The sequence below is a fragment of the Lampris incognitus genome, chromosome 20 (genome assembly GCF_029633865.1).
Source record: "Lampris incognitus isolate fLamInc1 chromosome 20, fLamInc1.hap2, whole genome shotgun sequence".
NCBI classification, from domain to species: domain Eukaryota; kingdom Metazoa; phylum Chordata; class Actinopteri; order Lampriformes; family Lampridae; genus Lampris; species Lampris incognitus.
Genome location: NC_079230.1, coordinates 20,279,176 through 20,295,233, shown reverse-complemented (window position 1 = coordinate 20,295,233; position 16,058 = coordinate 20,279,176).

The following is a 16,058-nucleotide window of genomic DNA, read 5'->3' as shown; positions in this document are numbered from 1 at the left end:
CTAAACTGTGCTCCATAGAAACTGGTTTCTAAAGGCAATTTGATGATGCTAAAAGACCTGCCATCTTTTAAATTCACTTCAGTACAGGTGGGACGGAAGAAACCTGCTCATTCCTTTGCCATCCTATTGTTTTCTACTTGGGCAAGCTTTTGACATGTTGCAGCAGCACGGCGGCCCAGTGGTTAGCACTGTTGCCTCACAGCAAGAAGGTCCTGGGTTCAAACCCCAGGCTGTCCCAGGTCCTTTCTGTGTAGAGTTTGCATATTCACCCCGTGTCTGTGTAGGTTTCCTCCGGGCGCTTCGGTTTCCTCCCACCATCAAAACGACATGTATGTTAGGGTTAACATTCCTGTCTGTGCCCCTGAGCAAGGCAATGGAATGAAGAACTGGAGTTGGTCCCCGGGCGCTGCAGCTGCCCACTGCCCCTATACAATAGGACGGATTAAATGCAGAAGACAAATTTCATTGTAACCTGTACAATGACAAAATAAAGTGGCTTTCTTTTGTCTAGCCATCTATTTCGTAAACCAGATGTGACCATACGTGCCCAGTTTCCAGTTAGGTGTTTTGGCATTGCAAAGCAAAATCATTACCTACATTGTAAGACTACTCTATACAAATAAAATTGACTTGACCTTAACACTTTTTTTTTGTTAAACCTTCAATACCACTGTGTCCTATATGCCAAAACAAAACAAACACCAACACTCCTCCTGGTCAAATCATGGGGAATCTGCACAACAAATCCTCCACTGGATTGGCATATTAACCGAAAGTCCGCTTCTAAAAGCTCATTATCACACAAACCTCTATTATTACTGAAGTGCATGTACAGAAACTGGCAACATCATAAGAAAATACAGCACTCAACCACAGAACGTAACAAACATGTAAAGTGGACCGTTGCCAATGGCAGCAAAAGTAAAGACGGCTCTGCCTTTCTCATCATAGAAACTCTATTGCATTATGGTACTCCATTTGAAAAACTGCCAACCCCACTTAGCTCAAACGATCTCTTACGCTGAGCTGAATTGGCACTTGCTGACTATGACTCGATGACAAGATAGAAAAGACGTGCGCCATTTCTAAGGGCGAGCGGTGGGGGGGGTGCTGGAGGGTAAAGGTCATCTCTGTTCAATGCAGGGCAGTAGCACTGCGTTGAATTCAAGCAATTCCCCCCCCGGGTGGTTTGACCTACTTCTTTGAAAGACATTATGATCAACACATTGCAAACGGTTTCAGTTCATTTGCTTAAATGCCGCTTTTCAATTTTAACCGCTGAGGTGACGGCGAGTTGTTTGAAACTTTTGTTCTCCTCACCATCTCATTAGTTGGACAAAGTAAATGAGTAATGTATCCAGGCCAAGTCTGTCAGTAGCACAGCAGCACCCTTTGACCAGCAGACACGCATGCTGAGAAAGGCATTGCAGCACACACGGGCATTATTCAGACTCGGACCGGCTGAGTACCAATCCAAAGAAGATAAAGTGACACAGACCGGACTACTTCTTGTGTGCAGGAGTACAGAAGGAAAGACGATAAGTTTGACTGGTGCCGTTTGTCTAGGTGTCACAGACAAGTAGCCAAGGTCTTTATAATTGCCACAGCAATCTATTTCATCTGAATGAAAACATACCAGGGAAATAGCGTTGCCCGGTACCATTAAAATCATTCCTCCTCTTTCAGGAGCTGCAGAAAATTCGTTTACGCCTCTATCTCCTGGTCGTTGTGTCTCGGTACCAGCCAGCTAACCACGTCCTACCTCCAGCCTGTGCTGAACGCAGCTGCCAGGCTTTTGACCGAGTCTAAAACAGGAGGGGATGTCTCTTTCATACTCGTTTCTCTCAATTGGCTCCTGGTGCACTTAAATAAAAATCTAATTTAACATCTTGATGTTAGCTGCCAACCGGCTTCTGGGCACATTTCTGACCTCACACCAACTCCTGGGACTAGTTCTGGGTGATATCATCACAATAATCATAGGGAATTTTGCACACACACACACACACACACACACACACACACACACACACACACACACACACACACACACACACACACACACACACACACACACACAAATAAATAAATAAATAAAAATAAAAAAATATATATATATATATATATATATACACACACACACACACACACACACACACACACACACACACAACGATATCTGCTTACATGTGCAAAAATACCATATTTAAGAATCTAGCTGAGGTTCATCACATTGAACTGCTTGGTAATGTAAAAGTATATTATCAAACCAAAACCAGTTTTCAAATAATACTGACTAAAATATTTTGGACTTTATTTCGTAAGCTATTTTAGGTGACAGATTCTTGTGGTCATTAATTTAGACCATGAAAGTGCACATCACAATATATGGCACAATCCCAATGTAATCCCGATATCATACCATCGAAAGATGATTGGATCCTTGTTCATCCCCAAACTAGACGGCATCGATGTTTTTGTAGTCCCACTGTCCTATTAAACTCAGTCAACCCATGCCTAAAAAAAATTCGCTTTTACTCATTCTCCAGCTTTTGATCCTCCCTGACTTGCATTCCTTAACATAATTTCATTTTTCTTTGTTGCCTGTTTTTTTTAAGGATCATTTTGCACTATTTCCTTCACAAAGTCATATGACTTGAGTCATAGGGGGGTGGGGGGGCTGCACTCAATGGTCACCATTTTGTAAATAAGTTGACTTATGTCACGGCACCGTACACGCCAAAGAATTTGCCCACACCCAACCCCGCTCCAAATCTCAAGGATGAATCACATCATTGAAGTCAGGCAGAATTGCTCCATATAAGGTATGAACACTTTTAAACAGACCCAAAGTATCTTCCAAATAACAAACCCTCTGACTTATATTAGAACTGATGTTGAATTAGTCGCTCCCATCCTCAAGGAAATGCCTCGATGAAAGCAGGCTGAGTGAGTTAGCACATGGACCGTTTCAAGTCTCTACAGCTGTGATCCAGTCGCTCCCATCCTTCAGACTTCATTGGCCATATCAGACAATTACACGTTAGTATGAATGATTATGGACAGCAAAACGGAAAAAGGGAGCTGCTTTCCAGCACATGTGAAGTTTTGTGACGACATAAGGCCGACACAAAGTCAGTCTTATACGTGACGTCTTGGAAAAAAGACTGACTGTCACGGCCTGATGAAGACCACTTTAATTTAGACACATCTAGAGCTTAGTGTCTTGTCTTTGCTCCCTCCCCGCAGGTCTTGGACACAATTATTAACAGAAAAACCAAAAACAAAGAGAAGAAAAAAAAATCACCAAGGTTCTGCAGTTTGCAGATCTGCGACACAGATTTCAGTGGGTCTACCAAACAAAAGACCAACCATGAGTCATTTCACGTTTCACACCGTCGGAAGTGGCGTTGTACAGGAAGCCCCGAGTCTTCCTTTGTAAACAATGACTTTCCAGGTCTTACTGAGCGAAGTCCTGGACTGGGTTCCTTTGCTTTGTTGTGTTTTCTTGTCAAATGGAAAATGCTAAGGCGAGCACCTTGGAGCAATCAGCCAAAGAGTCTGTTGTGCATCAGCAGCTTTGACAGGCCGAGGCAGGCGCACAGATATGGACATCTCTCATGTGAAGCCACTTTAATTTACCTATCAGTGATCTGTTGACGGATAACCTCATCATTTCACCGATTTCTTCTACGGGGTGATGCAAACCACCTCCTTTGGATCAATCTGCGGTGAACTGAACCACAAAAAGAGCAATAATAAATGAATTTATCGGTTAATTTGGACAGATTCACTGCAGCAAACATGGAAATTATGTTGTATACAAGCTAGCATGAGTTTATTATTACTGAGGCTGTACGATTACGTGAAAAACAAAACTTTCCCATCTGCTCTCCGCCCCTGTGTATACGAGTCTATTCTACAAACCAAGGAAATGTTTGACAGCTGTCCAACAGGAGGCGCGATGCCAAATTTTTCCTGGAAGCACACTTCACCAAAATTATCTCGTCTCCTCTCTTTATCAACCTCAGAACACTCACACCATCATTCATGAGTCATGTGTAGCCTTAAAATGAACAAGGAATGGACCCATCTGAAAGTCCTGCTTCGTATTGCAGATAACTGCCAGAAGCACGGCGGGACTCTCAGTCTCCTGCACATCTGAGGTTTTAGCACTTGAACAACGGTGCAATGGGCTTTTTTCCTCTACGCGGACCTATACATCATCCCCATGTGCTGGTACATTATACACCTGCATGACAGCTGAGAGAGTCCCTAACAGCTGCTCATCTCTCTCTCTCTCTCTCTCTCTCTCTCTCTCTCTCTCTCTCTCTCTCTCTCTCTCTCTCTCTCTCTCTCTCTCTCCCTCCCTCGCTCGCTCTGTGTTGATGGGTGACTTTCCTGATTGGGGACAACAGACAACAGCAAAATCTCCTCCTGTGGGTAGTTACTCTCCTCCGCACTAGCTCGTTTTTATTTCCTCCTCCACATCGGGTTGTAGTATTCAAGTACGGACTCAGTCTCTAGTCCCCAACTAGACCTCACAGCATAATGACTTGGGACTCGACTCGGTCTTGGACAGTGTGGACTCGAGACAATTTATCAAGACCGGTCGAGGACAAGACTACTAGTTTTTTCGTTTTTGTTTTTTAATGAATATCAAAGTTCTACTAAAGAGATCAATCACGTGCAATCTGTTTCTTTTTTCTTATTCTTAATTCACACGACATCAATTTTTGACCTTTTTTTCTTTTTTTGCTGATACCGGTTCCAAGTCTTTGGGCCAAGTATTGGCTGATACCAGGAACCAATCCGATCCCTTACTTTTACCCAACAGTGCAGATTAGAGTGGAGTCACTTGGGTAAAATAATGGAGAGAGAATTGAGTTTTTCTACCAGAAAAGAAATACAGGCTTTTATTTATGACATGTAACTTTTTCTTAACAATATGGCTTTTGGTATCAGATTTCAGTCTCGAGTAAAATCTTCAATACAGTTACTCCATTTTAGCCCAGTAATGGCCCCATATCAAATATCTGTACCAGTATTAGTAATGGTGCATCCCTATCAATTTATGTATCTAAAATATTATAAAATTGGAATGTGAAACTTTTCTTCCTTGGTGCAAAAAAAAAAAAGGCTGAATAAATGTTATAGTGTCGTGACATTTCGACTTTTACCATGATGGTGGACTAATACGGTGTTTCACTGGACTCACACTGTTATGGTGTCAGTCTTCACACAAGACTTCACCCCATAAGGCGGCAAGTTGAACTCGCCACCTTAAAGACTTGGACTTGACTCAGACTCGATAAGCTTCAGTCTTGGACTCGACCCCCCCCCCCCAAAAAAAGACTTGGTCTGGACATGGGTGGTCTTGACCACCAGGCTAGCTCCACTGCTCACGTCTCTATACTTGTGGTTAGTGCCCAGTTAACAAGACTGGAGCCAAAAGTCTGATGACAAGTACGAAGCCATTGTTTTAATTTTTTCTCTGGTAAATATTCCCCAAGTTTTCTCCAAAGCGTTTCATTTTGGGCGTTTTCAAGCACGGGGAATTCCTCACTTGCCGTGTTTTAAGTTTTGCTTGGTAAAAATTGATGGCTGGCTGAAACACAGATGGTATGAAAACACCCACTGGCGTGATCACAACGATCCACTGCTTTAATGACAAGAGGGAAGATGAAGCGGGCAGCCTGAACACTAGAGTCCTGAAATAACAGCTAAACTTGAATAAAATGAAATAAAATAAAATTGGGCCTCATTCATCAATCGTTCATAAGTTCTCAAATGTGTTCTCACACATCCATGGGATTTTTTCAGCCCTGAAGTTTGTCTCAGTGCAGAACCCAGGTAACCCCTTAATGTAGACATCAGTTGTCTAACACTGTTGTCTCTGCAAGCCTGGATGATTGCTTGTTGCAAAAGGTAGACAATAGACGTTAGGGGGAAGGAATTACCATCAGGCTTTGCTTGTGACTGTCAGACAATCCTGGGTGCTAAAAATTTCCATGGGTGTGTAAGAACAAATTGGTATGGGTGAATGTGATGGATGAGGCCCACTGTTTCCTGTGTAAGGCTTCTTGCTGAAAGGCTTTCTGCTCTCCAGCATGCGGTCACCACATTCAACACTGTGAAACTGAACAGGTCACCCGCTGCTCTGAGTCATCCAGCATTAGCCTGCTCTCTCTCCATAGCAGGACAAAAAAAAGCATGTGTCCCCGGACCATGATAACCGAAAAGAAAATGACTGAAATACAACATCCTCCTTTCCACACCAGACTACTTCCTAAAAGTCCCCCCACACACATATTCACACACACACATATTCACACACACACACACACACACACACACACACACACACACACACACACACACACACACACACACACACACACACACACACACACGTACGGCCTTCACAGCAGCCTGCCAACAAATGTCAGCAGCATGGTGACGCTGGCAAATAACTTACTTTACCATGTTTTTCCGGACGTCTGAATTAAAGTATTCATCCCTGCAAGCTAAATGTAACAGTGGTAAACCACAAGTGGACAGATTTCACCAAAAAAAAAAGCCAACCGACGGGTTATAAGAAGACACTTGGTTGTTTCCATCCTTTTGCCGTCCCTTGTGAGGACTTCTTTCACGCCTGAGCACACAAAGGTGACACAGAAGTATCCTGTCAAAACTTGTTCTCCCGCATGCCTCCGTTCTAACTTTATCTTCCTGGTCCTTGAGGAAATATCCCACAGAGATTTTAATAAGATGGGTAGGCATGCGTCTATATCGGGGTGTGTTGTAAGTGTCCGATGATCTCACCCTTCCATCATCAAAATGTCTTGTGCAAGAATCTCATCACGGGAAGTAATGCAATTAAATTGAAATATAATTTTCATAGGATGTAATTTATATATATATAGTCAGTAATTTCAGGTATGAATGCATTGTGTCAACTCAATATGTATGAAATGACTGTAAACACAACCAAATAAATCTTTCGATTCATACTGACCGCACCTCCCAATTTTAACAATTTCCACCCATGTTAAATGGATAATAAACTGCTGCGTGCATTTTGCACTTTTCGTGTGAATGTGCTTAGTACACCACAATTCATTCAAACTTCTTAACGTTGTGGTCCAATTTGCTGCTGCTACAGATGCATTCATGCATGTATAAATGCATGCATGCATGTATGGTTGCAAATACAAGCACATTGAGAGCAAGCAAAGACAAACTCCTCATATGTGCAAAGCATACTCAGCCCATAACGCCTGATTCGGACTCCCTCACAGCTACGTATATTGCATTTAGCAATACAACGTGAGGAGTTATGAGTGAGATAGTGGTGGTTGTCAGGGGGGGGGGTGGATTAAACTGTAACAACAACACCTCACAGTGAACTTAGACAGGGCTCAACTGTCTGACGGTGGAGTGTGAATTGGTGAACAAGTCATCATCAGAATAATAAAGTTGACTTCTATAGATACAGCACTTCTTACAGGGGTGCCGTCTTGAAGTGCTACACGTCAGACAGAGGCAGACAACTTGGAAAAAGAAAAGAAAACAAGGCTACATGCACCATACTAAAGGCTGCTTAGAAGTATATAAACGGAGGAATACAGCCTTCGTTGCAAGGTGGCAAAACTTACAGGGCTTGTGTAGACCGCCTTGTTTACTGACGTGCTCGGAATGACAACAAATCCCTTGAGATTTAGCGCGCGTTGCCACATGCACATAAAACTATAGTAGTGCACACGGCATCGCGGACGCGTCACGTTATGACAGAATTCGGTAGCAACTTAGCAATTGGGGAGAGGAGCGTTAACGACTTTTCGTCTTATCTTTCCCGTTGAGGAAATATACCTCGACTCCTGCTCGGAGTCTCGAATTATAAAAGCGACAATGGGCTGATCTCTAACTAACAAAAGACAATAAGAAGAACTTCAGATTTATATCGCAGGCACCTGGGCTGAGCCGGCGAGCTAAACTACATGTGCCGGACGCCCAACGGGGCCTCGTTCACTTACCTGAGTTTCAGGTGAGACGACATTTCCGCTTGGCGCGGAGCGGTGCGAAAAGTTTGCTAACTCGCCTCGGACGGGACGGTAAACTCCAGCGTGACACGACGTATATAAATATAAAATACAGACAATATAGATCTACGCCTCTATATCTGTGTCCGTTTGTGTCGAGGCATTCCGCTTGCGTTATTTCGATCCGATCCGATCGGGTGGGTGGGTTGAGTTTCGATGGAGGAAGCTGAGAGAGGCAACGGCGAAGCTCTCTCCTGTGCGTGCTCGGAATTCTCTGGGGAGAAGAAGAAGAAGAAAAATAACACCACAGAAGAAAAAAAGGAAAAAAGTGGCGGCACTCTGCGGGCGCAACTTCACTACGAGTCGTTCGCAGTTTCTTCTCTTTTTTTGTGAGGAGGAGGAGGAGGAGGGGGGGGGGCAGTTCGGGTTAACAGCCGTCTCACTTTGTTGACTTGCAGTATTCCCTTCTTTTTCTTTTTCTTCCCTCAGGCGTGCAGAAAGCGTAGTGGTTGGTGCGCGGCGGTAGTGAGCACTGCTTGACTCCGGCACCTGAAATACTGGATTAGTGATGTTTTCAGAGCTGCGAGGTCAAACCCCGCCTCTTCCACACTGTATTTACTGCAGTCTGCCGTATCCAAGCTATACTGTACACCGCTGCCACAGCAACACACACACACGCACGCACACACACACACTAAAGTGAGCGGCTGCCTGGTTAAGGTTGCAGAGGTTTGTTGCGCTCTTGCGCAGCCTGCACTGCATCTCTCCATCCAAGGAAGGGAAACGAGGTTTTGTCTAAAGAGAAAACATGAAATTCGACATATATTGATTTTCTAAACTGTAAGGCGGTGTTTTTTTTCCAGGTGAGAGCTGTAAAAAGTGATCCCAGCATGCTTTTTAGACGTATATGCCCTGTTTGCTGCAACGTGGCAACAATTACAAGTCGGTGGCCGCAAAGAATAGAGAGCGAAGGAGTGTGATGTAAGACTTTGTTATCCAAACACCATCTGCCCTGATCCCGTTACATAAAGAAAGCCATGAAAAGGGCCCACAATTAAAGCTTTTCTCCCCTTTTCAGTGACGAGGGGATTATTGACTGTGTAGTTCTGTGCTATCAATATATGCGTCTGCTAGATGGATGCCAACAGGTATGGGGGGTGAACGTGTGTTTTAAGCAGGACAGTAAAGAGTACCCATCTCTGTATAGCTACCTGGGTTGTATTCAAACAGGTTGTCCGCTTATTTGGGAAAAAAGTCACTGACTGGTGATTCTTGATCGGGAATCCAAGTGGAAAATGTTGGAAATCTTCTTAGAATAAACTCTTATTAGACGTCTTCAAACACTGTTTCCCCCTTTTAATGACATGTTAACCACCATGATAACACCAGGTTTATTGAGGTCATGCGCTGCTTATCAGAAAGAGGAGCATAGGCTGTATCCTGGAGATCAGTGTTAAGAGTAAAAAACACGTTTGATCGTTTTATACGGCTAATGTTCAAATTATGTGCTTTGTTTTAAGTCATGAAAACTTAATGTTTGTCGCTGCTGTGCTATAACAAGCACTCTAGTTGATTTTTCAAAGGTCGCGTCTCATTTTCAACCATTTGGATCTCTCCATGACTCCCAAATTTTGAACCCCTTGTTTCTAAGTACATGTACTAGTGTGTCAGAGACTTTTTAGTCTGTGCTCTTGCAGAGTTTAGACCAAATGTCTTCAGAGGAGATGTAATCTGTGTGGCTTTGGGGGTCACCTTTGTTCATTTAGTTCTGGGTCCTCGTTCAGCTGCGCCACCCACAGTCCCTTGCAAGATCCAGTAGTACGTCATTTTTCACCCGAGTCAAAGGTCCAACGAGCTTTGTTTTAGAGATAAAACACCGGGTTTAAAAGGAATCTGCACAATCGCCGAGTGTGGCGGAGGAAATCAGGTGCAATGATCAAGTGTGCGGTGAGAGGGGTCACGGTGTATCAGAGTGGCCCAGACTTTCCCCAGGAAGTACTTGAAAGGGCCCATCGAGGAGACAATGCCTTTTTCTCTTGCACATATTTCCTCATGGGACATATAATGCTTCCTCTCGAAATATGGTACAAGTCGAGGAGTGTGTTAATCATGTGAAATGATGTGATCTTAAGGCCTTTGCTATGAAAACATGACACTTTTCCGTTCATTAGTAAATCAAAAACCGATATACAGGAAATCGTATAGATTTGTTTTTTGTGGACAGTTGGCGCTACAGTAACTAAATAATGCTAATTTTGCACAGTCGGTGTTGTTGCAGAACACTGATCCAGAAATGACTATCGCTGCAGTGTGTGCATTTACAATGCACTGTCAGGCTGGCCGGTATTATGAGTGACTTATGCAGGAGAATGGGTCATTGGTTTCCTATTGTCTCTGAATGTGATATATATGCCTTATAATCCCCAGATAGTCCATCAAGTTTGCCCCTCGGGTTTGCAACTCACCAAGCCCAAGCTTGCATTTGCAACTTTGCAAGTTTGTGGTGTGAATATGAGCTACCAATACGGGAATATACCTCGCTGAATGTCAGAACAAACTGCTCTCGATCACAAATCTAACACCCCAGCAAACCACTGATCCTGTACAGCTTTGAACGGATGGAGAAGGGCATTGGAAATGCAGGATTTTATAAGCAAGAGTTTGTAAATAAACTGGTGCACACAGTGACCGGCCTGCTGAGAGTTGGTGCCATTTGCCCGGCCTCTCACCTTGAGAAATCCCCAATGAACCGGGAGAGATTTGCTGAACACAGTGGATGAACAGCAGACCCAATGACAGAGCTGTGCCCTCTGTCCACCTACGCAGCAAGTTCCAGCACAACCAATAAAAAAATGATGACTAGAACAAACTTTCTTGACGAAAATAAGGGACAAACATGTTTGTTTCTTGTCGTTTCGTTATTGTTTTCCCGATTTTAATCGCTAAGCAGCCCCTATACCCCCCGATTAAAGATAGCACATACAAATAAAACCAATTTAGCAAAAATTATGAATTTTTTTTTGTTTGTTTTTGACTGATGTATTGATTCATTGAAGATGTTTATTGGGTCAGCAGGCGGCTCATTCGCTTGTCAATGCAAACGCCCTTTGGAGGACATTGTGCGGTATTTTTAGCACCACTGTCTGGCTTTTCAATCCATACTTGCTCTATTATTGGTGGCATTGAGACACAACAAGCAACATTGAGACACAAAAAGCAGGCAACTTTTAAAAAAAAAGCCTCCACACCAGCCATCTGGTGCAAGGCAAACGTAAACGAACACCATCGGTTCATGCACTGTTAAAGAAGGGGTGCAACATTTTAAAGGTTTAAATATTTCTCTCATTTCACCAACCCTTTCCTATTAGTGGGCATATAAAGTAAATTAACATAAAGTACAGTGAAAGAAATAAACAACGGCTCCTTCAGGCTCCTCCTGTAGTGCTAATAAGCAACCATGTCATTTAGGGGGCCTCGGAAAAAATGTAAACTTAATCTGCTCCTTCGCTGAGCTCTGGGTAATAATAAATCCTCGTGTGTGTGTGTGTGTGTGCGTGCGCGCATGCATACTTGCATATCGTGTCATGAGAATTGCAAACACTGCAACTGCAACAACCTGCATTAATGAGGAGCTGTATAAAGAAGTTGTCTCAATCAACCATGAACATACGCACACAAACTGGCACCGATTATAAAAACTGTGTGCATGCATGTGTGTGTATGGAAATGAGCATGTTGCTCTTCCAAAAAAGGTGTGTGGGGGGGGGGGGGGTCTGCTACAACAACAAAATCTAAGCTCCTCTTCCTCCATGATGGATACGTTCATGGGTCCCAGGTGGTGAGTGAAACAAAATGGAGTTATTTCTTGTTTTTTTTTCTTCTGTGAACACCAGGCATTCTTATTGTACCTATTAAATTACTACTAATGAGGAACCACGCCGAACATGAATGCCCTGTTGTTAAGAGAAGAGATTAGACACGCTTGAGCACGACAGCGGAGGCCACGGGAGCCAGCACCTCCGAAGCAAATCGTGCTATATTTACCAGGGGAGGAAATGTGTTTAAATATGAGCCTTGGAACCAAATACCATCCCTCAGATTTCTGAGGACTGGTTTAGTCAGTTGCACTTGGGTGTTTTGTTTCGTTAAGTTAGTGGACATTCTCCACTCGTATTGCTTGCCGTTTGTGGTCGATAAAATCTGTCCATTCATTCAAGTTCAGCAAAATACGCACTGATTGCTTTACACAAACAAAAGTATTCCTTACTGGGGTGTACGGGGTGCGTGGTGTGGCGGTCTATTCCGTTGCCTACCAACAAGGGGATCGCCAGTTCGAATCCCTGCGTTACCTCCGGCTTAGTCGGGCGTCCCTACAGACACAATTGGCCGTGTCTGCGGGTGGGAAGCCGGATTTGGGTATGTGTCCTGGTCGCTGTACTAGCGCCTCCTCTGGTCAGTTGGAACGCCTGTTCCGGGAGGGGGGGGGGGGAATAGCGTGATCCACCCACGCGCTACATCCCCCTGGTGAAACTCCTCACTGTCAGGTGAAAAGAAGAGGCTGGCGACTCCATATGTATTGGAGGAGGCATGTGGTAGTCTGCAGCCCTCCCTGGAGCGGCAGAGGGGGTGGAGCAGCGACCGGGAAGGCTAGGAAGAGTGGGGTAATTGGCCAGATACAATTAGGGAGAAAAAGGGGAAAATATCAACAACAAAAAATCTTATAGAACAAAATCCGCTCAATCTCATTAAAAATATGCACACACTTCCAGTTTAGCACTCTGGGAATAAGTTGCCCGCTTTCAGGAAATCCCAACCTGACATTTCAGGGGACAACCATCATCCAACCAAGAAAAACAAAACAACAAAATTTCATAAAACAAAAAACTTAATGCAATGCAATCATGCTAATGTGAATATGATCATCGAATAGAACTGCACTCATACCCCTACTGCTGAAAAAGGGAGGGAATGAAAAAAAGGAAATAACATAAGCGTCCTTTCTTTCTTTTTTTTTGGCAGTTGACCATGTTACGGTATTTCTGGAGCGCGGCCAAGGGGTGACGATGATGAATTTTGCTGCTCTGTGTGCCCTATCTGTGTTCGCCGAGACACCCTGAATAAGACTGCTACCGCCTCACCGCTGTCTGTTGAGGAATCATCCCCCTGGGATAAGACACATTCACCACCCCCTCCACTGCAAAACTCAGCAAACATATCAACTACCTACCGCCTCCCCATTCTCATTTTACTGATTTGCATCGACGTGACTTGATCCCCCTTTTTCCCTCACTTGTTTTGAAGGAGAGGAGCATCTCTTTGTCACCTCAATCAATCCCAGGGCACTACATGACTTTTTATTGATTTATAGGGTTGTCGACTGTATGTTCAATCCTCTTTGCCCATTAGCCACCGAGAGAGGTTAATATGTATATATATTGGCCACTCAGCAGGGGGGGGGGGAGCTATAGAGACGAGCTCCCCGAGGTAAAGGTCAGGGGCTGGTTTACTGGGAGAACACGCAGATTTAATTGGTCTCGCGGGTCCTCGCACATAAACAAGAACACAATCTTGAATATCGGTCATCCAAACGGGGTAATCATGAGCCCTGTCTTTGCTCTTTCCACAGTTTTTTTTTTTAATGTTAATGCATTTTTGTGTGGTGTATTTCCCCCGCACTTTCTACAACTGCTGCACAAATCTCCCAACAAGTAGTTAAGGTGCCGTAATTTGCAACAGAGGGTCGCAAAACATTCCTGGCCGGACATGCACGCATGCATACGCATACATGTTTGTGCACTCGCCTGCACATGTGCATGAAACTAGTTATACCCCCCTGTACTGCACTACAGCGCTGGAGGGGTTGAACACTGTCACAGTGCGTAACACAGTTTAGCCCGTTGCATCATCTCATCTCATGTCATCGGTGGAATGTATGCCTAACCTTAACTCGATCACCTTTCACCCCTACCTCATCAGTAACCCCACACCGAGCTCTCCCACCCGCGGGGATACTTTATTTTTCGCCCATATCTTTCGGCGTCTCGCTCGGCTTTGCAGCTCCCAGTGAGGATGACCACCTGCCATGAAATTCATTAGGGGGACCTGGTGTATGCGAGTGCAGTGTCATCAGCTGAAAAAGACATAAACATACAACCGCTGACACGCTGTACGGTGGCACTACCTCTTTCGCTGTTATTTATGGACTCGTGTCAGGGAGATAAGTAGCATACGGGCAAAGGCAGTGACACTCTTCACCGCGAAGGCTGGCTGTAAAACTTTGCTTGAGTATATCTAAATGCTCTCAGTGTGCTCCCGACATGCATTCCTGGCTATGATATGACCGCGATGAAGTGCTCTGAGCTAGTCGGAGACAAATCTATCCGCTCATTGCCGACTCCTTTGTAAGTTCCTCCGGATAAGAGCATCTGCTAAATGAGAAAACGAGCGCGTAGTGGAGGCAAGGCCTTTGAGATAAGTTGTGCATTTAGGTTTCATAACATCTCCCTCTAGCTACACCTCAGTGTCCTTGCAGCTTTTCCTTTACACATTTTTATTTTTTTACCGAGGCATGCAAGTGCTTAGGGAAATCCTTGGGGGGGACCTGTGTGCCATTCAACCTTTTAGCGATTGTCTGTGTCAGCAGCATGCTGAATGGTGCTACGTGTGCAGTTCGAAATCCAAGCGACTGCGACTCTTTAACATGGCAGTAAGAGTGGAGTTCATAGGCGAGCCACTCAAAACATTGTTGGCCGATTGCTTAGTTAGAGGCTGGGCCCTGTCACAAGGCGGAACATATTTTTACATGCATACCACTTTTTTTGTTTTTTCGTGGCATTTTTCTGCCTTTGTTGGATAGCGACCGTCGAGGGAGACGGGGGGGGGGGGGGGGGGGGGAGATGACATGCAGCAAAGGGCCCCGGCAGGATTTGAGCCCAGGCTGCTGCGGTAAGGACTTAGCCTTATGTGGTACACGGTCTACCAGGTGAGCCACCGGGGCACCCCCAAGCATTCCACTTTTAACTGTACTTTCTAACCTGCACACTTCCACCATCTCAAAAACACAAACAACAGATGCTTTTGCGTTCCTACGTCCTCAACTTCCTTGCGTAAATACATTATGTAACGGGCTCTGAGTCACCCCACACGCCTCAGATACACGTTTTGTTTGCCATTTCTTGATCTCCACAAGATTGTTTGTTTAAGTTTGAGTCACATGAGAGTTCACTGCCCTCTAGAGTGTTTTCTCGCGTGCGCTCCACTACATCAGCGGCCTATAGTCTGCTATTTCCACTTCCTGTGCCATCTCACGTCTCCATACACTGATGGAGGGGGGGAACAGGTGGAGACTGAATATAAAGCACCAAATGCCACATAATGTCTGGCTCCCCTAGCCCTCAGCCCTGCACTCCAGACACTGACAATAATATTTCCATTCCCGCAGTTTGATAACGGCTACAATCAAGGTTCAAAGAGAGTTCATGCCCACCCTTGATAAACAGTGCTCCACATTAACTGCAGTCCTTGGCAAGAGCTTGAAGTGTCAGATGCTGGGCGATGTGCTCCGCGCACCGTTCTACTGTGGGGACTGATAAAAGCAGGAATTCAATAAGACTGCACGGGAGGGGCAATGGGAGCTGTGCATTCCATAGAGCACTCAAACAGAGGCCAGAAATGCCGATGCTGGACTCATATGACCACAGGAAATATTAGAAGAATTTGCCGTTTCATGTGGGGGGAAGAGAGAGAGAGCGAGCAACAGGGAGAGTGTGAGAGAGAGCGAGAAAGAGTGAGAGAGAGAGCGGCAGAGAGAGAGAGAGAGGGGGGGGGCAAGGAAAACAAACATGATTATCCATAAAGGAGCCCACAAGCAGTTTCCATAATATAATAATCTCACCACAAATGTGTAAATCAGATATAGTAGTGACTGCTTGCACTTTAGCAAAACAAAGTAGTTTGGGGGCCATCCCATTCAATTCAAAATGTGACTTGAGAGCTGGCCCTTCAATATTTCCTGGA